The sequence below is a fragment of the Apus apus genome, chromosome 5 (assembly GCF_020740795.1).
Source record: "Apus apus isolate bApuApu2 chromosome 5, bApuApu2.pri.cur, whole genome shotgun sequence".
In the NCBI taxonomy this organism is placed as follows: Eukaryota; Metazoa; Chordata; class Aves; order Apodiformes; family Apodidae; genus Apus; species Apus apus.
Window position 1 is genome coordinate 21,486,787 of NC_067286.1, and position 27,968 is coordinate 21,514,754.

Genomic DNA, 27,968 nt, shown 5'->3' on the forward strand with positions numbered 1-27,968 from the left:
ATAAATGTTTTATCCACATTCTCGAGCACATCAGGGTGGTTTCCTACATCATATTCTGCAATGCTTTGTCAGATTCGGTCTTTAGTAACTGTCAGTTCATTCTAGAAACACAACTACTATATTATTAGCCATATGGTTCTGTCTTTACTCAACATCATGATTTTTCCTCTAAATTTTCTTCATTTGCTTTCCATTCCTTTTTCTCATGTGAAGCAACTGTATTAAACATAGTGGGTCTTACAAGAAAAAAAGAACACATACTACTCCTTTAATCATACTTGCTTAAATTCATATAATTGGTCCTATTAATCTGGCCAATGCATTCCAGATACCTAGATCTCTTTGTAATTTGGATCAGCAATTTAGGAGAGAAGTAAATGTAATATATAGTATTGCAAAAAAAAAGATAAAATAGGAGAGGAAAATGTCACTGTATATGACTCAGACTGATGATTTTCAACTCTTCATGCTACATTTGAAGTGACAATGTTGATGCATGACAAGGTACACAAAAAAAAAAATACTTGCAACGATGTCTTTGTCATTCCCTTGAAAAGACTGGTGTGGGTTTTATTAGGAGAGAAAAAAAAATGAAACAAAAAACAAAACCTGTTAAAAAACCTTTTTAACTACAATGTTCGATTTAATAAAAGCATTAGTGCTAAGTATCATCCTACACTGCAAGCTTTTTCAGCACTTAAAATACATGAATCTTTTAATCCTAAATAGAACGAAGAGCACATATTCTGTAAAACTGAATTTTAATGTCTATAAAGTCTATAGAGAGAAAGTGTAAAATACAAATGGCCTTAACCTACTGTTAGCCAACTCATTACATCATCATTGATCACAAAATAAATAGAAAACATGAGCATATCATTTAGGTCTTACTATCTGAATGGGCATTTTTAGAAAAACAATATCTTTACATTTAACTGGCATCACATTTATGTTATGATGGTACCAGATGAAGAAGCTCCATCTCTACATGTATGGGACTGAAATCCAGACTGGTATCCATTTTTTAGATTTGTTTTGAATATGAATAAATATTTGTAAACTCAACCATTCTAGGCTACTCCAGGCACTAAAGGAAAGATTCTGATACTGGCATTTGCTCAATGCTGGACATGGAAAGGAAGAAAGGACTATTTCCCACAAAAGCACACAAGAAAATAGTTCTGAGTATCTTATGCTCTACACATTTCTCACTAATATTTAAATAATTACTTTCAGTATCTATGATCCTAAACAAAAAATTGACTGCAAAATCCTTAGATTCAGCCCAATAACCCTTTTGGAATAATACTTTCAAACTGGAAGTTAAAACTTGGTACAAGCCAACTCGTAAATCAAAGGTCAATCAGAGTATTGAGAGCTGTGGTATTCAAAAAAACACAGCAGCATACTTGGCTTGCATTTGGAAATCTCTCAGTTAACTGCTAAAATCAAGATTTATTCAAGTATTTTAATGAATCATTTAGCCTTGTTAGGGATCAGTCTCACCTCCTGTCAATGGTAGATGTTTAACTTCAAGTGCAGTTTTGTAAATACATGCTTTAACTATTTCTGATTTTTCTGTTAATGTGGCAATGTTAAGATGACAGAGGCTTTTTAATTATGAAAATAACCCACTTTTTTTCTGCTAATAGAAAAGTTACTCAAAGTTTTACATTTTCTCGGGTTGTATATAAAATTAAACTAATTCACTGCAGCCTTTAATGCTCTGTGAGTCATAGGTAATTGAAAATGAAAATTCACTTTCAGAATATCTAGTCCAAATACAACCCTCACAAAATGAGACACTTCCTTAAGTTCATAGCAGATATGTTTCATATTCAAAAACATGTATATAGAAAATATTCATATTAGATGCATTTTTAAAAAAATCTATGCAGAAGAATTAATAATCTCAGTGAAAATTAAGAAGGCTCTCAAGTACTAAAAACATTTATATGAGAATTTGCTAGTTTTCTAATTTTAGGTTTCTCTGTTTTGCCCTGTGCTGTGTACTGAAGGCAATTGTGTGCTGGATACACTGTATTTCATTAACTATAAAATAAATTCAATCTGAACGTGGACTCCTACTATTAAAGTTCCTAATTTATCCCTTCAGTACAAGACACAGTGGTATAGAAACCCAACAGAAGTCCTAGCAACCATTTACACACCACTTAAGTTCTACCTGAGTGTTTCAACAGTCTATAGTTCATGTTTTTATCTTTTGTCCAGAGGACTATTTAATCTGCTGAGATAAATAAGACTTTCTACTGGTAAGTTAGTAGCAGGCTACTCATTTAGTAACTCCTATATCCAAATGATGTGCATGTAAGGTAATTATATTGTAATAATTAGAGTCCACATTTGAAACCTCTGACTAGGCAAGGAGCATTTGTCTTTCACAACCAGCTTTCTGAAGCTCCACATCAGTTTCATAGTTTCAGTTTTCTGCACAACTAAAGTGACAACAAGGGTTATTCTCAACTTTTTTTTTTTTTTTTTTTTTTTCCCAAAAACATGTATGCATGCTTAGCAAGACTAGGTAAATGCCTAAGCACCTAACTTTCAGGACATTTTTCTGATCTTGCATGTACATTACTCCCTGTCAGAAGTATTATAACTTCACTGAAACATAGTGTGGGAAGAATAACCAGCAATAAAGTGTGACTTAATCATGCTATGAAACCATAATCTCCACAAAGCATGCAACATTTTAACAACTAAGTCAGAAATCCAAATTTACCACTTTAAGATGCAATAATTTAAGTCTTTAAGGCCTTGAAAACCACCACTAAGTATACAAAATAATAACAGATAAGATTGGGGGCAGAAAGATCAAATAAGGAGTTACATGTAAAAATCTATTATTGTTAACGTAACCTATTGACTGTATTACTGAAGGCATTTTTATATTCTTCTCTAGTCATAATTAAGAACTAATATGTACCATTCCATGCAAACACTAATATTTAGAGCAGCATTGCTTATGAAAATAATAGGAGAATTGAAGATGTAAATACTGCATTGTCTTAAGAAGATTTTGTAGGAATTTAATTATGAAATTGCTGTGATATTCCAGAGGATCTAAATACTGAATTGACAAATCCTAAGCTGCATCACAAGAAGTATGGCCAGCACTTCAAGGGAGGTGATTCCCCCCCTCTATTCAGCTCTCACGAGATTGCACCTGCAGTTGTGTGTCCAGTTCTGGAGCCCCCAACAAAAGAAAGGCATGGGGTTGGATCTAGGTGTTCTTTAAGGTCCCTTCTGACTCAAACCATTCTATGATTCTATGAAATATAGTAGCCTTTATGGACAGCTATCTGAAATACCATATTTCTGGTCCAGTTTTCTTTAGTCAAATATGTTGACATGTTTTCTGTTTCTAACTAGAAAAATAGCAAACAGCAATGAACAAGATTCAGGAAATTTCTACAGTTGCAAAGGATCAAAAGGCATCAGATTCTGACAAAAGCTGTTATCAAATGTAGCATTAAGACACAAATTGAAAATTATTTTATTTTATTCAATAATCAAAGAAAAATTTAGCATTACATTTCAATTCTTTTATCTGCATCTGCATGCAAGAAAATAGGTATTAGTCATCATGGAAAGTATATCTGGACAGACCATCATTAAGTAGTTTTGTCAAGCTGTGAAATATATCTCAGCAACCATTAATAATAACTAGAAGAAATATTTGCTTGAGATCATCAGGTCACAAAGGTCTGGATAATATGAGAACACATTCATGGCACGACTGAACAATTATTTTTGGCCTGGTGAGGTCTCCATATGTGTCCTGTAAGTCCACCTAATGAGGCAGGACAATCATTAAACATGGCCCTATTAGTATGACATGAACTGAAGAATCTACAGATGTGGTAATAGAGATGAAAGTAGGTCACATTCTCACAATTTAAATTGAAATAGCATGAACCTTGTCAGTCTTGTACTAAAACCCACAACACAAAACTGTAACATCTCTTATGACTGATAATAAAAATCAAAATACAAAAATCAACAGAAAAATATCATAGATATACATAGATGTAGAAAAAATGAGAAAATTTCTTTAGCTGGCATTCAGAGAATTAAAAAAGTTTACAAATTACACAGTTTCTAATTTCTAATATGATGAAAAATAACTGATTTTAAAAATAATTTTGAGGTCATGTCTTTCACTTCAAATGCCAGTTACTGTAACAAAAAGTATAAAAAATTGTTGCATCACAGTGAGAACAGAGTAACAACATTTTACAAGAGTATTCAGAAGGCTTGCGTTCTCTAAAGCTCTGGTTAGAACACATAACACAAAAAATAATGCAACCAAGAACCCACCAAAAATCTGTTGGTGTAAATGAGTAAGAGTTCCTTGTCTGTTCCTCTGCCTCACCCTCACTCTTCTCTTTGCTCTTTGGAAAAAGATATTAATGTAATGTTAAGTGGACATGGGAAGCAGCAATACATGATGATGAACAACAGAGTTATGAAACACCCACCATGAAATGCTGAAATAGGAAATAAGAGGAAGGATCCTGGGACAAGACTCAGCAGAGCTCACTGAAGGAGCTTTAAAGTTGGTTTGAAGTACGGTGGGGATGAAACCAGGCTTAATAGAGAGGAGTATGGGAGCAGCATGGCAGTGCTTGTGGGTTAAAAACTGTTTGGATGACTAGGCCCAGAGAGTGATGGTGAATGGTGCTGTGAGAAGTTTTGCTTTGTAGGTAATTTGTATTGGGTCACAGAGTCTTGGAAGAAGCAGAAGAAAAGATAGCCTTACAGAAAAATCTAGGTAAAACCACAGCACGTGATTTTTGCACACAAAAGTTTAAGTTACTGTTAATCAATGCATTTCTCCATAATATCTTATCTATTGGTTTTGGTATAGATGGAAGTGAAGGGTGGTTTTCGTTGTTTACATTTGAAAGGAACCACAGAATTCTGGTTCCACTGATGTCAATGACAAAATTTCTGGTGATTTTAAAAAAAGACAACAATTTTACAAAGCATCTGTTTTCATGTGATTTTAAATTTTAATTCCCATTCTGAACTCTGTTTGTGAGCTCAGCATTTTGAAGATCAACATTAATCTTCACTCTGTTTTGCTACAGTCATTCCCAAAACAATGAAGGCCAGGTTTTTTCTGTTTCTGAGTCACAAACAACTCCCCACAACATGCAGACACACAAATGTATTTGTCCAAAAAACACTGTTACCTGATGTTCATTTGGTTAGAAATAGACTGTAGATATGTTCCTTGAAATACACGGCACAATTAATCTCTACTCTAACATCAGACATGCAGCCTTCAGCACTATTTTTTCAAATCCTATTCTAATTTTTACATAAGCTATTTAGTCCAGATTACCAAGAAGTGCATGTCAAAAGCCCTATCCTATGACAAAATCAAGTTTCAAAGCATGATCTTCATGGGTAGTAATCCTAACAAAGAACAAAAGCTGTGCAATACTAATACAAATACTAATAAAATTCTGCATTTTTCTGTTCAAATGACCACCTCCTAGCAATGGTTATATTTTTTTCAACTTCTTATAAATTGTGAACACTTTTTACTGAAGTTAACTACTGTATTTAATGTTAAAAAAATCTGACTCAAAAAATGGCTTAGAACAAAATTTAAAGTGTATTCATGCTAAAAAAAACCTGTGAAAAATGGCCCAAGTTCTGACATTTTCCTATGGCACTCATTTTGGGCTTAGAATTTGAATCTGGAACAATTCTCTCCTTCTTAGGACTGAGTGTCAGTGATATTAATCTGTTGTAAATTCACTCAATAAGCAGAAATGTTACTAGCACAACTTTGGTTTATTTGATCATGGGATAATCTACAGGACACCAGACATGCTGGAACCATGAGAAAGCCTAGCCTGAAGGGGAAGAAGGATCTTTGGACAAGACTCAGCAGGGCTCATTGAAAGAGCTTTAAAGTTGGTTTGAAGGCGGTTGGGGATGAAACCAGGCTTAATAGAGAGGAGCACAGGAGCAGCATGGCAGTGCTTGTGGGTAAAAGTGCTAGCACGGTCTTACAGCCTTCTGCCTCACTGTAGGTAGGGGTTGGTGATCCATGGGGCAGCAAAGAGGTGAGGGTTAATGATAGGTTGGTAACTACAGAAGTGCCTGAGTGCAGTCAGGTGGGAATAAGGGCTTGTCCTCCCCAAAAGGTGGGAGGACCATTTGCCCAGCTGAAGTGCATCTACACCAATGCACACAGCATGGGCAACAAGCAGGAGAAGCTGGAGGTCGTTGTACAGCAAGAAAATGATGATATAGTTGCCATCACAGAAATGTGGTGGGAAGACTCACACAACTGGAGTGCTGTAACTGATGGCTATCAACTTACCAGAAGGGATAGGCAAGGAAGGAGAGGTGGTGGGGTGGTCACCTATGTTAGGGGTAGATTTGAATGTCTAGAACTTAGTGGTGCTGATGACAGTGTTGAGTGTTCATGGGTAAGAATCAAGGGAATGCCAATAAGGCAGACATTATGGTGGGTCTCACGATCACTAGACCTTGTTCTCATGGGGGACTTCGACTTCCCAGATGTCTACTGGAAATATAACACAGCAGAGAGGGAACAGTCCCCAAGGTTCCTGGAGTCTGTGGAAGACAACTTTCTGACACAGCTGGGGAGGGAGACAAGTAGGGACAGCACTCTGATGGACCTGCTGCTTGTTAACGGAGAAGGCCTTGTGGGAGATGTAAAGGTTGGAGGTCGTCTTGGGCAGTGTGATCATGAAATGATAGAGTTCTCAATTCTCAGTTTCAGTTCAGCAGAACTGTCACCTTTGACTTCCAAACAACTGACTTTGGACTGTTTTGCAGCATGGTTGAGAGTGTCCCTTGAGGAGATAGTCCTGAAGGGAAAAGCAGCCCAGGAAGCCTGGTCATACTTCAAGGAGGAACTCTCAAAGGCACCAGAGCAGGCCATCCCCAGGTCCCAAAAGACAGGAAAAAAGACCAGCCTGGCTGAACAGAGAGCTTTGGCTGGACCTCAGGAAGAAAAGTTTATGGTCTTTGGAAATGGGGGTTGACAACTTATGAGGAATGCCAAGATGTAGTGAAGGGGAAAATCAGAAGGGTCAAAGCTCAAGTAGAACTCACGAAGAAGGACCAAGGGAACTACAGGCCAGTTAGTCTCACCTTTGTCCCTGGGAAACTGATGGAGTGACTTGTTCTGGATATCACCTCTAAAGTAAAGAAAGCTATTAAGTGGAAGTAAAGAAAGCTATTCAGAGTGGTCAACATGAATTTGCCAAAGGTAAGTCATACTTGACCAATCTGCTGGCTTTCTATGACGACATAACTGGTTGGCTGGATGAGGGGAGAGCAGCAGATGTCATCTACCTTTGACTTCAGCAAGGCTTTTGACACTCTCTCATAACATCCTCATTAGGAAACTGAGGGAGTGTTGGCTAGATGAGTGGACAGCGAGGTGGATTGAGAACTGGCTGTGTGACAGAACTCAGAGTTGTGATTCCTGAGGTTCCTGGAATGTGTTAAAGATAACCTCCTGACACAGCTCATGAGTGAACCAACCAGGCAAGGCTGTGATGAGGCAGGTGCCGGCCTGTTCTCCCTAGTGACTAGCGATAGGCCATACCACCCTGAGAAAGCCTGATTTCACCTGATCTCAGAACCTAAGCAGGATTGGGCTGCGTAGTACTTGGATGGGAGACCACCTGGGAATACTAGGTGCTGTAGGCTTTATTATGGAACAGATCATCCTGAGTGCCATCAAGCAGCTTGAAGAAGACAACCAGGGAATCAGGTCCAGCCAACATGGGTTTAGAAAAGGAAGGTCCTGCCTGAACTACCACATCTCCTTCTATGACTGGGTGACCCATCTAGTGGATGAGGGGAAGGCTGTGGATGTGGTCTACCTCAACTTCAGCAGGGCCTTTGACAGAGTCTCCAGCAGCACCCTCCTGGAAGAGCTAGCAATCCGCAGATTGGACCAGAGAGTGACGGTGAATGGTGCTGCATCCTGCTGGCATCCAGTGACCAGCAGTGTCCCCCAGGGATCAGTACTGGGCCCAGTCCTATTCAACATCTTTACTGATGACCGGGATGTGGGGATTGAGTCCACTCTCAGTAAGTTTGCAGATGACACCAAGCTGGGGGGGAGTGTCGATCTGCCAGAGGGTAGGAAGAAGCTGCAGGAGGACCTGGACAGGCTGGGTCGATGGGCCGAGGCCAGTGGCATGAAATCCAACAAGACCAAATGCAAGGTCCTGCACTTTGGCCACAATAACCTCAGGCAACGCTACAGCATGGGGCAAGAGTGGCTGGGGAGCAGCCTGGCAGAGAGGGACCTGGGAGTACTGGTTGACAATTGCTTGAACAGGAGCCAGCAGTGTGCCTAGGTGGCCCAGAAGGCCAGTGGCATCCTGGCTTGTATCAGGAATGGTGTGGCCAGCAGGAGTAGGGATGTAATTCTCCCCCTGTACACAGCACTGGTGAGGCCTCACCTCGAGTACTGTGTGCAGTTCTGGGCCCCTCACTTCAAGAAGGATATTGAAGTGCTGGAGGAGGTCCAGAGGAGAGCAACAAAGCTGATGAAGGGACTAGAGGGAAAGTCCTACCGGGATAGGCTGAGGGAGCTGGGGTTGTTTAGCCTGGAGAAGAGGAGAGTCAGCGGGGACCTTATCACTCTCTTCAACTACCTGAAGGGAGGTTATAGTCAGGTGGGGGCTGGGCTTTTTTTCCAGGCAACTAGCAACAACATGAGAGGGCATTGGCCTCCAACTGCTCCAGGAGAGGTTTAGGTTGTATATTAGGAGGCACTTGCTCATGGAGAGGGTGATTAGACATTGGAATAGACTTCCCAGGGAAGTGGTGGGGGCACTGTCCCTGAATATGTTCAAGGAAAGGCTGGATGTGGCACTTAGTGCCATGGAATAACAAGGCAGAGAACAACTAAGAGGTACAATTTTTAAATTGTGTCATTCTAGAAATGAAGAGCAACGTACAAAAAAAAAATATTTTACTGACTTAAAAAAATTCAATTGAAAAATGGAAACAAATTAGTTAATTAAAATTCAAAATTTACAATAAAAACACTTTTATATAGGAAAAATATTCCTTTATGCCCCATTTAAGTTCTATATTCATTTTAGGTACAGAATAGATTCATTTTCCTGGCATTCCCAAACAGGTAGATATGCTATCTTCAATGAGGCAGAAGCCCCTTTGCAACACAGTTAGGAAAACAATGAAGATTATTATTAAAAGGAAAAGTTAGATTTTAGAATCTAGAAACAGCTTTAATAATGTCTTGACAACTTCCATTAGAAAGATAAAATAATACTAGATACTCACTACTTCTTTCCCGTGTTCATGTAATTTCTCAGCAACTTTAAGAAGCACTGAATTATCCATTAGATTCAGCCAAATACATGTACATATACTAGCTTTTAATAGTGGTTTTAACTATCCTTTCTAGACACATGTATAGTTTTGGTCTCCACATCCACAAGTATCGCATCAGAAATAGTGTGGCCAGCATGGCTAGGGAAGTGGTTGACTGCCTACTTGACACTGGTGAAGCTGCATGCTAAATACTGTGTTCAGTTTTGGGCCCCTCACTACAAGAAGTACATTGAGGTCCTGGAGATTGTCCAAAGAAGGGCAATGAAGCTGGTGAAGGCTCTAGAGCACAAGTCTTACAAGGAGTGTCTGAGTGTTATAGGAGAAAAGGAGGTTGAGGGGAGACCTATCATTCTCTACAATACCTGAAAGGAGGTTTTAGTGTGGTGGAGGTCAGCTTCATCTACCAAGTAACAAGCAACAGGAAGAGAGAAAATGCCTTCAAGTTGCACCAGGGGAGCTCTAGATTGGATATTAGGAAAAACTTCTTCACTAAAAGCATTGTCAAGCATTCAAATATGTTGCCCTGGGAGGTAGTTGAGTTACCTTCCCTGGATGTATTTAGGAGAGGTGTAGATGTGGTGTTTAGAGATATGGTTTAGTGGTGGACTTAGAAGTGCTAGGTTAACAGTTGGACCGGATGATCTTAAAGGTCTTTTCCAATCAAAGCAATTCTATGATTCTAAGCAGCAAGACTCTCAAAAGTGAAAGAACTGATGCCATAAATCTTGTGTCCTGAAGATCTGAAGATGAAACCACAGAAATAAATAATCTCTTCAAACTCTCCTTAAGGTCAAACCCCAACTAAATATTTTATATATTTAAACCACAAACTCATTTCCAGGTAAGTTTCAGGGAAACAAACAAAACATTAAAACATTTGCTTGAAGAGTTCTGAGAATTATACTGACTACATTATACAGCCCAATATCAAAAGTTACACGAGTTGAAAGGCATCTCTCTTGAACATACTGTTATATGATTGTTAGTCATCAATTTAAATAAGATTGTTCCAGGGAAATTAAACAGCTTAACAGCCAGATGCTTGTAAAGAGTGTCTGGTAGATGTAGAGCTGATAAAGTTATCCATTTTGAAGTGAACAGGAGAGACTGCAAATATTCCAAATCAGTACAATCAAAACAGCAGAATGCACAGGTAACAAATTTTAGTTGAATAGTATGTGTCTTAAAGCAAAAGTATATACCATCTGGTACATGGACATCTAGAATATATGGGTTATTCTGATATCCATCTATTCTACTTTCAATTATTCAAAATACCAGTGTAGTCAGGAAAACAGATTCCTGCAGTTCACTTAGAAAGATTTGTTATTTCTTCTTGTTCTGAAAATCTTCAAAGGTGGGCTAGTCCAAAGCTTTCTAATTTTATTCAAAGGTATTACAAGTTTAGGAAGTTGTTTTTTCTATTCTCATAGACTGGCCTGATTCAAATAAGGCCAAAAAGATGCCCAAAACTGTTACTAGTGTTAATAAATTTGTCAAAATTGTCACAAGTATAACATGTAAAGAATAACATTCAATTCTAATGAGATCTGCCATATATAATGGCTTGGATCAGAGAGAAGAAACCTCCACACTTCCAGGGTCAGTGACTGCAGGACATGAAAAGGCAAGTTACTTCTCAGACACTGCTACGTTAATTTTGCAGATAAAAATATTTTGGTTTTCATTGCAAAGGAGCTTTCTGGATACATTTTTGCTGTGGATAAGTGACATGATAATGTCCTGATCTCCTTCATCAAAATACCTTATGTTGTACTCAATAATGCAGTCTGCAAAAATGTATCTTTCCTCAAGTTCAGGAGGAGAAAATTTCAGCAAAATGGTACCTATCACCTATACTTACAGAATTTCCAAAGTCTGCTTCTGAAAAATCTCACCTGTGATATCTGGCAAATACTGCTGACTATTTTGCTCAGCTCTGCAGAATTTAATTTAAAACAAATCCACAAAAAAAAAAAAAAAAAAAAAAAAATTATATATATATTACTGGGATAACATTCCCAATCCCTTTAACAAAATTTCAGGCAACTGAAAACTACCTGTGGGCAAATGCCTAAATATTATACCATTATTATCTTACAAGTCACCTACAGCAATTAAGATGGCACCCGTTCCTCTCTGTACAACGGCTGCAATACTAGTGCTTTTCTCCTAATCACCTTACAATATGGACTGGCAGGCCAATATTACGTGTTGGTAAGTCCTTTACTAGAAAGCCAACAGGAGGAAATACTCCATCTATCTCAACAAGAAGACAACATTGTTTATCACCTATATGAAATATATTAGCATGTTTATCTTACCTCTCACAGGAAAGATGCCAGTGTCTTTGGCAACAAGTTTGGAGCACTGGCTAGCATTTTTTTGCAGTAAGATAAAGATTCTGATGCCCACAGAGAAAAAGATTACTGTTCAACTCTTAGAAGCAGTCTCTCTGGAGACCTGTTACAGGGTTTTCTGAATGTAAGACGATTTTGCCATTCCTATCTGCAAGACTTGTGCTGCCAATACACAGCAGGAATTAAGCACACAGTTTGCCTCTTTCTATGAGCTCCTAAATTCACTTAAAACACTTTTCTGGTAGGAAACATTTAGCCACAGATTCTCATTCTGAGAAAAAGTAATTTCAAGACAGAAGAGTGTTTTTTAAAACCTTTGCTGTCTATACATGAGCACTGGTGTCCACAACTACCTGCACACAACCACTACCAGAAAAAAATTACCAATGACCTCCATACACTGACCTAGATGTGACAACAGAAATGAAACAATGCCCATAGCTGCTTTTTATTGCAATGCTATTATTTTGACAGAGCACCTCTGGCCACGCTTACCTTCTAAACAAGACATATTTTCTTGCTTTTCCCTGTATTTAGAATATTAGCTCAAAAGAGAACCGTGCATCCATATGTTCTACTCTGGCAAGTGAGATCTGCCATGAATATACAATTAAAGACTATCTGATACGCTGTTTCAATTTCAAAGATCCACTTTGTCACTTCATCTACTGATATATAAGCAAATCCATGGTCATACCAACCTGTGTATTTTTTCATACAGTAAAGACTTCCAATCACTGGAACATAATAGGGCCATTCTCCTTGCCCACACATCCACTATGCCTCATTTACCCAGAAAAGAAACAGCATTTCAGGTCATTACAGATTCCCCATGCAAGTAAATTACAATGGCTTTCTGAGTCATAGCAAGGCAATGAGAACAGAACAAAGGTTTGAAACTTAGTTGAAGCTCAAATCTTTACCCTGAGCAATTAATAAGTCTATTTTTTAAACACAATAGGATTCCAAGGAAGTGCAAATTTCCTTTTCCTGAATATTAATGTCATTGCCCACTACAATTCTTATGTGAAAACAGATACTTCAGTTCCTCTTCTGAGTTAAGCACAAACAATATCTTTCCAGTAGGTTTAAATTTTGTCAGAGAAGCTCCATGTTGAGATGATAGTAAAACTGCAATTCTGAAGTACAAATAGAAGCTGTACAAGATTTATCCAAATTCTGTCTTCATTTACATTCAGAGAACTTCATAGATAGTAAATAATTGTATTCGTTTTAATCCTGAATGTATTATGTTAATTGGCAATGGAAGTTATAATTCACTCTATACTTAAAGACAAATAAATAACAAAAGAATACCATAAAGGTTTCATCCCTCAAAACTTCATCAAGAATTAAAGACAGAGTGGGACTAGACAGTAGATGTGGAAATAAAATTTAAAAAATCATTTAGTTAACCCATTTGAAGGTGTTATCCCAGTTACATTCATAACCATCAGTCAGGAAATTATGGAAGATACAATACTATCTGCTGGCAGCTGTTTAGTAGCTTACATGAAAACAGGTGGTGAACTCAGGAGAAATATCTGCTTTTCAGCTGATTCAGAAAAGAAACCAATGACAGATTTGTTCACTACTCATCCACTGAAAGATATTCCTTCTGACTCAGTTATTTCAGTAGACAAAGAAGCTTTCTTCAGTTTTTAGTTTGCCAGTTCAAGAGGTCTTAGAATATCCAAAAACCTTACAGAATTTCTCTGAGAATCAGACAAATATCTTCCAACTGTTTCTCTGTAATAGCTAACTAGACATTTCATACTTAAAGCAGGATTAAGATTATTAATAAGATAGATAAATAAGAATAATAAGATAAATAAGAATAATAAGATAAATAAGGATTTGTAATATAAAAGGAATTTCAGACTATGAGAGCATCGTAGTCAATAGATTAATTTTACTTAGAAGACAAATTTGTCCCCAGCTGAAAAGTGATTACCTTTTGCAATCATTTTAAGTCAATTCCACTATAAATCTTGAAAAAAACACACTGGTAACAAAGTGAGGTTATGAAGTAGAGACAAGTCATAAAAGATAATTGACTTTTGGCAGTCTTTTTAATTAGTCTACCCTTCTTAAGTTCCACAATCTTGGAAGCAGGATGTTCAAGTAAACAAAAGCTACTCTACTTACAAAAAGTTCAAGAGGAATACCAGCAGTATTCCATTATTTAGTGTGTTCTCCCCAAAAAGGTTATAGAGTAAAAAAATTAAATTAGAACTTGTTTTCAGTCAGTTCTCCTGACTTCACACCAGGTAGAATCAGCAACTTGAGAAACCTGACAGGCAACTTGACTTTGTCTATGAGATACTGAACTGATCACTTTCATGTTTGCCAAAAAGTTTAGGGATAAAAACCAGAAGCAAATTCTATTGACATTAAAATACATAGACTAAAAAGCGATTTCTAAAATGACACAGTAAAGGACTTCAGAGTGGGAGTATTTTCTGCATAAGAACTAGAGATTTATTTCTCTAAGCAGAGTGACTGATGACTATGAATGTTGAAACAGTTTCATGTGGAGTTTTAGTCAGGTGAAACACTTTGTAAACCAGAAAATGAGATATTTCTCTGAAGAGCTGATTTATGCTCTCTCTAAAAGACAGCACTTGATTAATTAGCTAGAGAAACATGGTTTAAGAAGTTCTGGAATATCCATATGCTATGCTCTGTCTTGTTCCAACCACCTTTTTGTTCAGATCAAGTTGGATAAACACTGAAATCTGTGGCATTTGTAGGTCAAAACTCAATTAATTTCAAGTAGGTTCAAATTTCTGAGCTACATTAATTTATTTGAGATGCTGTCATACTCAATGCAAATCCAACAGCAGATCCTTCATCAGCCTTTCACTGAGCGTTGCCTTGCCCACAGCTTTCTCCTTAATGCACACGAGGCTTAGAAAGAAGACACACTCAGCTAAATACTGCCAATAATACTTTTCTTAAATATACTGCAACTTCAACCTTTCCAAATAACACAATGAGAAGTCTGACATTAAAAATTAAGGATGACAAATGCGACATTGGATGTTTTGATATTTATCCCATTTCACACAAAACTGATTTAAACTCAAAATCAATGGCACTCCCATTGCCCACCTGATGATATCTCAAAATCTGAGATATATAAAAAGATTAAAATCTCATATTTATGTTCTTAAGGAAAAAAGACCACAACAAAACCACAACTATTTAGATTGTTTGTGTAGAGCCTTTTCTGAAAATATTAAGTTAAACTTATACTGATTCCTATTATCAGAGACAATGTACAAATAATTATAGAAACACGCAGCTATTTACTTCATCTCCATCTTTTTTGTATCAAGAATTAGTCAAGACTATTACATATAAGATATTTTAAATTATATTTTTCATAATGGGGTCTATATCAGCTTAATACTTTAAGATTTAAAATTCTATAACAATACTAAAGTTATATTAATGAAAGAAGGATATTCACTTCTGAAAGGAAAAGCCCTCCAAAAAACCCCACATTCAAACACATGCAATTACTTTTTTTACTTCCTCCAACATTATATATAACCCATATATTGTAATTCACACAGATTCTGTGTATGTGTGTATATATTCACTATATATTGTGATGCACATAGAGTTACCAGCATAGTGTATTAGACTTTCAATTGTGCAAAAAGTAGCAGATATGACTACTGATGTTAGTATGCTAATAGTAAAGAGTTTAACATTCTCAGATTTTCCCTCTTAAGCAGATTATTTTTTAAAAAATTGTTATTTCAATGTCATATTTTTTATAAACTAAACCATAGTTCTCTCCCCGCCTCTGTAGCATGTACTTTATTGGACTAATTAATGTATATTTAATACTGTGTCTGTGCTACATAATTAAATAATTTTAATTTGGCTATCTGCCCTAGAAAATAAACTAAAGCATACTACATCTTCAAGGCCATTCTCAGGCTTGCACTCAGAGACCCTATGGACGGTATGTAATGGAAGATTATGAGGGCTGCAGGTGTTCATTCCCTGCTATTTGATATTGGTGATATCTGAAACTTTACCACTAAGAAATCCAAGAACAGAATAAGCCATAGAATCATTGAATGGTAAAGGTTGGAAGGGACCTTAAAAATAATTAACAATCAACCTTCACGGTAAGGAACCCCTCCCACTAGAACAGGTTGCTCAATGTCCCATCCAATCTGGCCTTGAACATTTCTAGGGATAGGGCTCCTACAGCTTCCCTTGGCTTACACTAAGTGACTGCATGTGTCACCTGGAATGGAAGACAAAAGAGAAAAAAGCCTCCTGCATCTTTCCAGCTTTCTTTTATTCGCAAACAGCCATTACTAAATTGAACTCTGCAGTAGTAGACCCTTTGAAGCGACTTCTCTAGGCTTTAGATCAAGTTTTTAGTGTCAAACTGGCAAGAGAAAGAAATATACTGTGTTAAGAACTCAGGCGCCTGCAATGGTTGCTCTGTGAAAATACATTCACACAGTATTTGCAAAACTTCTTTCTTTATAGTTCACTTCATAATACATGTACATATGTACATTTTAAAGGGTTATATTAACTGGAAAGTAGAGACAAGACAGAAAGAAAAAATTGTTTACTGTATTGTTCTAAGGAAACATTGAATTCCTCCACAGTCCCTTGCATTCAAACAACATATTGTTCTACACAAAGAGCAAATTTAAGGCTCAGCAGAAGTAAATTATTAATTATTTTACAAGAGATGACAATAATAATTACAGACATTGAAATTATTCTCCTTTTATGCATTCCCTCCTTCTATGCATTTAGATCTCATTTTCAAGAAAATTTGGTTTCTAGCCAAATACTTTTTCTTTGATATTTGAAAGTTTTCATTTTTATTGTTGTTATGACTTACTGTGGGCAATGCAGCAGTAGAACAAAATGAACAACCCCTCCAAAGAAGCGTGTACAAAATCAACCTCATTTCCATGGAGTCATTTCTTTTTGCTTTAGCAGTTTTCCATCTTAATTGAGCTCTTATGCTCAGTGTTTTTAAAGCATGATTGAATACACAATCTGCAGCCCAGAAATGTTTTTTTCACATATCTAGTTCCTAACTAGCCCCCTTAACCTTATTTCTTTTTTCAACATGAATGAAAATAAAAAGGTCTTTATATGTGTAAAAGCAGAATCTGTCCAAAATATTGTTCTATCTGTTGTAGTTGTTGTCTATCAGCTCTTTAACCTTTATTCAGTAACACATTTTTTGAAAACTGTTTTGCTGTATTTTATAAAATAATGGTGAACCAGTTATGCCTCTTCATTTTTCTTGAGGAGTTATATTCTCATTCCCTGCTCTGACTTTACTATGCACACAAATAGCCTTAATGGTATAATAAATAAATGCAATACTGATAGCAAACAGCTAAATAGCCCAAGAAACTCACTCTTTTAATTCACACATTTGAGTTCTAGTCATTTAATTTTCTAGATAAATCCTTACAGTTGGATGGTACAGTCTTCTCTTCAAATCAACCCCTGTGAAAAATAATTTGAAAAATTTTATAACACAACTGCCTTTTGGTTAAACTGCTACTAAACTTCTCATAAATGCAGCATGAGGAGGAATTTACCTCAAAATACTGTCTTCAAGGATCAAATATGTCTGTGCTTTAGCAGCTAGAGACCAAGATTATAAGTAAAATTAATAGATGGATTAGATAAAAACTTCATTAAGGATAAATTAAGTATTGATAAAATTGGTTAATCATGACATTACTCTGGTGTGCCACAAACACAGAATGACATATGGCAGAACCAAATGTCATTTAGAACTCTCTGATGTGCTGCGAACTTGAATCAGCTTATTGATATGACAAGAATCCTAAATAACAGAGTAAATATCTGGAAGAATGGCCTCTAGTAGTGAAAACTTTCAGCTTTTAATTCTATTTTAGCTAAATGTAAGACTACAGGGAAAAAAAAACCCCGAAACAACAAAAGAACCAAGACCAAATAAAAAACCAACAATAAAAAACCAACAAACCAAAACCCCCACAAATCACCACACAAACAAAACCACAACCTAGTAAATGCTATTACTGACTTTCTTATTTTTCCTTATATCAATTAAAAATACCTCTAACTTTAAAGAATTGAACACTTGTAAGGAATGGGATTCATGACAGATTCCAAAGGAAGACTAGTAACTGACATTCAAATTGTTAATTTCTGCAATTAAGTCAATGTCATATATTAAGACAGTAAGACTAGTCATGCATCATGTAAGAACATACATATAAAGAGTAAAAGATGTTTTCTGCTCTGGACACTATACAGTAATAATAACATATTACTGATATTTTATCCTGTACCCATAAATGCTGTCTTGATCCATTTGCAAATCCTATTATCTAAAACACTGGATGTTTGTATATGAACAATTTTAAGAATAGTCCTATAGATCTTTAAGGACATTTTTTCTATAAACAAGTAATAAAAATTTCATGATTATTTTTAATCTCAAGAGAGATATTTAGTTAAAACTGACTTCATACTTTTCAGCTATGTCTATAATTTCTCCACCTCCAGCAGAAAAAGAAGTATCATCAGAAACATGGTAAAAATAGATATGATGTAACAGTTAACAAAGAAACACAAACATTTAATAAATCGTACGCTCTAGTTGTCATACATATTTTCACTTCCATGAGATCAGGACTACAACTTCTTTTCCAAAATCTAAGTCCCTACGAGTTATCAGGATTTGACACGGGACTCATCTAGGAAAGCATCAGAAACCAAAAATGAATTATTTGCTCCATATAAGCACTTGACATCTGGATCTCAATTGAAACCTTCCAAAAAAATAAGGGAATTTGCATTACAGAGATAACAGTTTCCATTTCACACAGAGTAGAGTGAGTAGGTGAAAATGCACGTTTAAAAAGAAATAAAAATTAAATTAAAATATTTCACAAGCTTGACTTCTAAAGGAAAACAGTGGTGGTTAGTGTATTCATTTATACCTAAACTGTCATCTGTAGACAGATGTCATTTTGTTTAGACAGAGTGAAAGCAATGTCTTACAAGCTTTCCAATGAACTAAAATAAGTATGAACCATTTACAGAGATGACAGGACATCGATTAATCCAAAAGGCCCTGAAAATACTGTTAGGAAGAATACTGTAGTAAAATAATGTTTATTGTGTAGACTGTAAAGGATCTTTTACATTAGTTCTCCTGCATACACAATTTACCCAAAAATATTGCAATTGCTTGCAAGCATTTCACTGTATGTCCCAGAGAGTGGTCCAGGTTCTATACTACCAAATGGAACACAAGATAAACCAACCAACCAACCAACCAACCAACCAACCAACTCCTTACCGCTCCAATTGTGGGTAAAAATTCCTTTCTAATCTCAGTCATTAACAAGTGATTATTAAACCATGACACAATTTATCTCAGATTTCTAATTATCACAAGCAATACATTTTCCATACATTTTCTTTCAGATCAAGCTATTTTTAAAAATTTCAAATGAAGGAAAACACATCAGCCCTTGCACTCCTCCCACCCCAGACACCAGGTTAAAAATCATGTCTGTAGGGATATAATAATTTATGCTTAGAAACAAATAAATACAATGAAAACACTGAATAAATGACGATCAAGTCTTATTGAAGGCTATCAGCAGATCAAACTTTCATCAACTCAGTAGGTCATTAAAAGATAGAAATAAATGAAAAGGCTACAATTGGAAAAAGGCCCATACGTTAAAAAAAGAGGCTATCAGAATGAGGCTCTCTGAAGTTTCATGTGACCTACCTGTTAGCTAAGGTATCCTGTGAAGTCTAGAAGGGGTTTTAAATAATGGATTAGACAAATACATGTCAGGAGTTAGCTATATTTCATCTTACTTTTGAAGATAAAGATGTTGTAGTTGACAGTAAACTTCTTTAGGCCTCTTTCATTAGAGTTCCACTCATATTATGCTACTCGTTATGGGTTTCCTTGCTATATAACACAGCAAAAAGCTATCAAGTGAGTGTCATTGTCTTTTAAACTATTAATTTAAGACAAATTCTGAAGTAGCTAAGGTAAGTTGTTATTCTTAATCAATGGAAAAAAAAATCTTGGATAATCACTATTGAGTTCCATATTTTAGGCAACATTCACATTGCATTTCATCAGTCTTTGGCTACTACATATGAAATGTAACATTATGGGACATTTCCTAGTACACCACTTGTAGTGATGCATAGTGATGCCACAGCAGAAAACAAAAAGCTTCACGGCATATTTAACTAACAAAGTAATTTGCAGACCTGCTCCATAGCCTTTGTGTCAATTTACCCTGTTTTTGGGTAAATGGAATAAGATTCTGGGCAAAAGAGGTACAAAGAAGTACATATTTTCTGTGGGAGTGTACTGAAGCATGTGATCCAATTGGAATATGTTAACATTAATATTAAATGAACATTGTCATAGTCACAAAATATCAAATGCTCTTGAAAATATTTCTGCATAATTTGATATTACACTAAAAATAATTGACCTAGAGAACAATCAGCATGAGAGGTATTTTTATTTCTAGCTGGATAACAGAAGAACAAATGTATCACTTTTCTTTTAAATGGCACTGCAAAATAATGAATTGGTTCAAAACTGATATTGAGCCACTAGATTATAGAAAAACATGGATACCTACTAGAGCCAGAAGGAATCCGTTTCTTCTCACTTGCCTGAGGAATGTTTTTTTTTAAGGATTCAAGCTGCAAATATGTTGAAGTAACCTGAAGATCACTTAACAATTTGATAAATACAGAAAAAAGAACTGAGTCAAGAGCGATGTATGTGGCTCCTAACAAGAAAATCCACCTGTTATAACATTTTCAAATGTGCTGCATAATGTAAGTAGTAATAAGACATAGGTGCATTTGCTGTTGCATAGAAACAGGTGCACTGAGTCAAACCAAGTTATGTTTATAAAAGTAATTTCCATTTTAGACAATGTAAGGTGGAGATTCTATAAACAGCACCCAAATTCTGAAGCATCTCATGCTCCATGCTTTGTAAAAATACGCTACTATGTTGGACTAAGCATCAGAACTGGAGATAGGATAAAACCTTGTTACCAAAAATTAATCCAGAAAGCACTACTAATTAAGCATATTTACCAGGCTAAAGGTATAGCAGAAGAAAAAAACCTCCACAAAAGCACAACAAAACAGAATAATTTAGATTAACCACTGAATCATGTCATAAACAGGAGGGTGAAAAAAAATTAGAGATGCTGTAATAGTATCTTCAGCTTGCAGTAGGACGTAAAAATTAAATAATTTTGTCAAAAAATGTATGCTGCCTTTACTGCAGACTGATGCCATCACTTTGCAATAGAGTCTCAGGCTGATTGTGAAATAATGCTTGAAGAGGTTAGAAACTTCACAAAAAACTCTGGGTATTTCTGAATGCTGTGTCAGCAACATACTATCCAGGTTGCAGTCCAAGTGAGTGCCTAAGCTTGGCACTTAAGACCTCTGATGTACACAACTCTTCCATCTCACATTTATCATTGACCACATGCAGTTATTGAAATTGCATGCCTTTTGAGAAAATATGGCTATTATTAGCTCTAGAGTCTTTGGAACATTACAGTCTGAGGAGACGAACTACAGTTACAGCAGAGTCTTTATTTTCTCACCTATTTCCTCATCTGTGTTATTTTGAAAAATTGTTCTAAGAAACACCTGTAGTATTCCAACAGAGAAATAATTCATTTAACTGCTAAACAAATGACAAATAGCAACAATTAGTTGCAGCCTGAGGGGGCAATGTTTTATGCTGATTACAGATTTGGTACCTTAAATTAAAAGGCATTATCCCTAATCATATTTTGACTGCAGAATATAACTATCTTCTTTTATTAGATTTGATTCATAAAATCCAGTATTTGGTATATGCTTCCATATTTCTCCACTATCCAGAAGGATCCCCATTTGAATCCCAGTATATATCCGGTTGATGTGTCTGCAAAGCTTTGTGGGACCCTCTGAAGGTAAAAGGCTCCATAAAAATATCATATCTTCAGTCTATCTAACAGCATGAACTAAATTTAACAGAGAAATGGAGATGAAAATGTGGATACAGGTGGGTTAGTAAAATTGTAATTCTTCTTCTGTTATAACAGTTCAAGGTCTGGTGCAAATACAGGCTGGGGGGAGAATGGCTAGAGAGCAGTCCTGAGGAAAAGGACTTGGAGGTGGTAGTAGATGAGAAGTTCGACAAAAGCCACCAATGTGCACCTGCAATCTAGAAGGCCAACCACATTCTAGGCTGCATCAAAAGAAGTGTGAGTAGCAAGGTGAAGGAGATGATTCTGCCCCTCTACTCTGCTCTGGTGAGGCTGCTCCTGGGATACTATATATAGCTCTGGAGCCCTCAGCACATGAAAGATATAGACCTGTTGGAAAGGGTCCAGAGAAAGGCTATAAAGATGAACAAAGGGCTGGAGCTATGAAGACAGGCTGAGAGAGTTTGGATTGTTCAGCTCGGAGAAGAGAAGGCTTCAGGGAGACCTTATAGCAGGCTTCCAGTACCTGAAGGGGATCTACAGGAAAGCTGGGGAGGAGCTTTTCACCAGATAGAGTAATGATAGGACAAGGGGTAATGGTTTTAAACTGAAAGAAGGTAAGTTTAGTTTAGACATCAGGAAGAAATTCTTCACCATGGGAGCAGTAAGGCACTGGAATAGATTGCCCAAGGAGACTGTGTAAGTCCCCTCCCTAGAGGTGTTTAAGGCCAGGTTAGATGAGGCTTTGTGCACCATGGTCTAGTGAGAGGCACATAGTATCACAGTACCACAGCATCACTCTGGTTGGAAAAGAACTTCAAGATCATTGAGTCCAACCACTATCCTAACTCTGTCACATCCACCACTAAGCCCTGTCCCCTGGCACCATATCTGTCTCTTTAGATGTCTCCAGGGATGGTGGTTCAAGCACCTCCTTGGACAGCCTGGTTCAACTCCTGTTCCATAACAGGACAACCCTCAAGTTCACATCATGTTCCTGAGGGCGTTGTCCAAATGTTTCTTGAATATTGTCAAGCTTAGTACCATTACTGCTTCCCTGGGGAGCCTATGCCGGTGCTCTACCACCTTCTGGGTGAAGAACCTCTTTCTAATGTCCAACCAAAACCTCACCCTGGACATCTTCCTACCATTCCCTATCGCTGATCACCAGAGAGAAGAGGTCAGTGCCTATTCCTCCTCTTTCCCTAATGAGGAAGCAGCAAGCTGCGATGAGGTGTCCCCTCAGTCTCCCGTTCTCCAGGCTGAACAGACCAAGTGCCTTTAGCAGCTCCTCATACAGCTTCCCCTCTAAACCCTTCACCAACCTTGTGGCCCTCCTCTGGACACTCTCCAGTAGCTTTATAATCTCTTTGTACTGTGGTGCCCAAAATTGCACACAGTACTCAAGATGGGGCTGCACCAGTGCAGAGTAAAGTGGGATGATAATCTCCCTTCACTGGCTAGCTATGCTGTGCTTGATACACCCCAGGACTCACTTGGCCCTCCTGGCTGCACGGGCACACTGTTGGCTCATGTTCAACTTGCTGTTGACCAGAACCCCCAGATCCCTCTCCCCAGGGCTGGTCTCCAGCCTCACACTCCCCAGACTGCATGTATGCCCAGGGTTACAGTGTCCCAGGTGCAAAATCCAGCATTTCTCCTTGTTAAACTTCATGCGATTGGTGATTACCCAGCTCTCTATTTTGTCCAGATCCCTCTGCAAGGGCTCTCTGCCCTCGAGAGTGTTAACTGCTCCCCGCACTTTGGTGTCATCCGCAAACTTAATAAGTATTAGCCTTCAAGTCCTGCATCTAAGTAATTTAGGAATATATTAAAGAGTACTGGCCCCACGATGGATCCCTGTGGAACCCCCCTAGTGACCACTCATCAGCCTGATGTGACCCCATTTACTGTGACCCTTTGAGCTCAACCCACCAGCCAGTTTCTCAACCAATGCATTATGTGCTTGTCCAGCTGGATGCTGGACATTTTGTTTAGAAGGATACTGTGAGAGACAGTATCAAAAGCCTTTCTGAAATCTGGAAAGATTACATCAGCTGGCTTCCTTGGTCAACTTGATGGGTAACCTTGTCATAGAAAGAAATCAAGTCAGTCAAGCAGGACCTTTCTCTAATGAAACCATGTTGGCTGGGACCAACGACTGTGTTGTCTTACAGGTGTTTTTCAATAACTCCCAGAATAATCTCCATAATCTTACCAGGCACTGAGGTGAGAATAACATGCCTGTAATTACCAGCATCATCCCTGCTGCCCTTCTTGAAAATTGGGACATTTGCCAGCTTCCAGTGAACTGGTACCTCTCCAGATTCCCAAGAGCATTGAAAAATCACTGGGAGAGTAGTCATCCCTATGACCTCTGCTAGGTCTTTAAGTGTCCTTGGATGAATCCCACCAGGCCCCACTGACTTTTAAAGATCCAGCTGGAGCAGCAAATCTTGCACAAGTTCAGGGCTGATTGGGAAACTATCATTTGCACAGTCATAGTTTTCTAGCCCAGGGCTCTGGGGGTGCTTAAGCCCATCATCAGTGTTGAAGACAGAGATGAAGAAAGCATTAAATGTCTCTGTCTTGTCTATATGCCTGTTTATGAGGTGTCAATGATCATCAAGTAATGTGAGCCTATGTTATTTCCGCCTGCTTTTTGCTACTAACATATTTTTAAAAGCACTTTTAATTATCCATCAGGTGTCCCTGCTTATAGCAAGGAAATTGGAACCTGATGATCTTTAAGATCCCTTCCAACCTTAACCGTTCTATGATTCTCTATTTCTATTATCTGCATTAACTCTGACCTTAAGGTGAAAACTATAGCAATGCTGAAAAGCACAAGAACCTTCCAGTAATAGCAAAGCACCAGTTGCAACCTGAATTTAAATACATAGCATGGATAGGGGAACCCATGTTAAGAGATAGAAAAATTAGGGAATGGAAAACTTCGTGATCATTTCTCTATATGATTGAAAAAAACTGTATTATGAATAAAGAACTCAGCTAGCAATTTTTTTTTCTTAATTGAGTACTTACCAATAGGATTTGGAGAGGTAGCTTGAGGTATTTTCAAGACAACTACAATGACCAAATCCTCAAATATGAACCTTTATAATTATATGAGACCCTACTTAATTTTTCTATGTATCAACAGCTTGATATGATTCCTAAAAATATTACACAGAAGCTCCTTACTTTCTTACAATGAATGGGACTATTTTATATTAAACAAACCAGGAGACTCATTTAAGTTTCTAAGTCTGCTATAGCCTTCCTCAGTAACTTCGAATTTAATTTTACCATATTTCTTCTCCCCATCTGTTTTGATAATGCTAAGATACTACACTAATGAGGACCAGACAAGAAACTAGACATATATATTGTGACCTTCCTTAGCTACAGACAACTCAGGGCTTTTTTATCCTTAGGGAGATTGATAATAATTAGTATGCAATCTTAATATCCTGAGATGAAACATTTTTATCAGAGTCTTATTGTGTATCTTCATTAATTTCATATCTAAAGTATAAAAAATAAATGTCATAGCCATAAGGTGAGAACTTGTAGATTTTTCTAGTTTAAAGCTCATACTCCAAAATTGTTCGAGTATTATATGAAAAAAAAATACTCAAATGTGTGTGTGTAGAGAGTCTACACTACTACTTCTCATACATGGAAAAGACTTAAGTAAGAAGTACACTCTTAAGTTATATCCATGACACTCTTAGCTACCATCTGCAAAGAGCAACTAGTTTTGAAGATCTATGTCCTGATGGGATGGTTGTTGAGACCATAAAGATTAATTTGTTTATATTCTTAAAAAAAGACCATTTAATGTTAAGAAATTTTAATGAAGAAAAATGTATGTAACTTCTTAATTCTGCCAGTTTTTATATTCTTTGTCCATTATTAGTCTAGTTCTTAATTTTATTCTACACTCATGAGCAAGACAAGAAACTAAAACCACTAGCAACTTCCCAGAAAAGAGGACAGAATAAAGGTGGAGGAGAATGAAACAAAGGGATCAATTCATAAAAAGAAATATGATAGCTTTTTGCTTTACAGAAAGTGCTGTAAGTTCTGGTGCAACGTGTTCATCAGCATGTATTGTTTCTGAGACGGTGCACATAAATATAATTTACGTCTACAATAGCTTATAAGGCATTCCAACATGTTATACTTATTCCACACACAGTAATAGATAGGTGGATTGTGATCCGTAAAGCTGGCTGCTTATTTTGCAAAAGAATATTGCCCCACTTTTGAGAACCTTTAATAGCTGGCAACATTTAGAGAAGCAGCCAACATTTCACTTTAGAAGCTCCAGTGTCTACATTATGTGCTGATTTCTTTCTCCGTCATTTCATTCTGATTGCACAGTAATAGCATAAAAATTAAACTATTCCAAATATTCAGCTCATTAAATCAGAAGGAAGATGGACAATCCATTCCAACCACTGACCTGACACTATTCAACCATGCTGGATCCAGTTCAAAGCCTCCTAGAATGACAAAATGAGTGGCCTTTTCATAACCATCATGCTTTTCAGAAACATAATTATTAACCCCACTAAGATAAAGGCAGTTCAATAAAGCAAAAACCAAGGCTGTGTGGAGAAGCAAAGGAAAACAAAACATTTATTCTCTACTTCTCACTCCACGTTCCCTGCAAGATTTTGCCTATCTCCAGCCTGCTGTTGAGGAGGGAATGTTGCACAGACACCCTTGAGGATGTGTGAGCCCTACTCAGCAGTAGCTAAAACAATTGTGTTCTCAACACCCTCCTAGCTACCAATACAAAGCACAGCACTATGAGGGCTGATATGGAGAAAATTAACTCCATGCCAGACGAAATACAGCATTCCTTTTATGAAAACCAATGACGGTCTGTGGTTTTAGATGAGGGATGGAAAGAATATGCTACCTCAACTTGAATTTAATTTGTAAAACACAGAGACACCAGAATAGTGACACTGTTGACACTAGAAATCTTCTGGACAGAAGGTGAAAAAAAAAAAACAACCAAAGAAAAAACAGTTTACTGAAACTGCAAAGCAAATGTAAATGGAAGTAATATAATCACCTTAGGAATTTGGACAGTGCATTGAGTTTCAGATTTACACTCATGTTAAAGATGGCACAAGAAACATGGCAACTTCTCTGTTACAAAGGCCAGGGTTTCATAGTGACTTGCAGAGATGAGTGTTGTCTACTGAAATACAAACAGCACTTGCTACACCTTTCTAATTATGTTTGTCTCTGGGATTAAACCATGGCCCTGATTCTTTATTTTAGTTATTTAAGAAACAGGAGTAACTGTAGATTTTGACATTTTCTTTGTAAACCACAATAAAGCCATACATCTTGCAGGAATTGCTAGCCAAGGGATAAAAGCCAAAGATGGGCAGCTCTTTAAAAAAAAAATTAAAAATTACTTTCAACCTTGAAAACTCCAGTTGGAACCCCATACTTCTAAAACTATTTTTCAAAAATTCCTGAAAACAATTATTTTATTTCCTGGAAACACATTATATAAGAAGAAAGATATTTGTACACTCTCTTAGGAAGAAATACAAAATTAAATTAACAGTACCATAAGACATAATAAACCACATGTGAGAAAATGGGAACTGAGCCAAAAGATATCTTAAATATTCCCAGTTACCTATTTTTCTTTCACTTCAGGAATTCACAATGATCAGCTGCCTTACTTCCCTTTCTTGTAAAACTAACGATAGTCTCTCCAAAAGCAGGACAATCCATTGATCCTGTTACTTATATAAAATATTGTCTTTCCAGCAAAAAGAACAAGATGGACATGTCTTATCATGTTTTGTATATTTTTTCCATTTGCGTGATTCAGTTTCAACTGAATATATCTTTTGATCATGTTTCATGAGTGCTTTTTACTTAAAGCACTAAGTTATTACATTCTTAGAGATCCTGGTCTTTGAAAAAGCAGTTTTAAAGCAGGGCAAAGGCCATTCACCTTGGTAATTATAATTCTCAGATTCAAGCGTCTTGCTCAGCAGGATAGTATTCACATGAACTAGGCTCATCAAATCCACATATTTGACAGATGTTCTCCCCCCTTCAAGAAGGCCAGGCTTTTGGAGAAAAACTCTTCTTTCTTCATAAGACAGGAAAGATGATGAAG

The 27,968-nt window shown here is 37.0% G+C and overlaps 1 protein-coding gene and 1 pseudogene across 10 annotated transcripts in view; one reads left to right on the top strand and one right to left on the bottom strand.

Moving 5' to 3' along the window:
• The window catches only part of LRRC4C (leucine rich repeat containing 4C), a 554,128-nt gene that overhangs the window by 110,036 nt on the left and 416,124 nt on the right, over nucleotides 1–27,968 (bottom strand). The window lies entirely within an intron of this gene.
• On the top strand, nucleotides 7,611–7,728 carry LOC127386129 (uncharacterized; annotated as a pseudogene).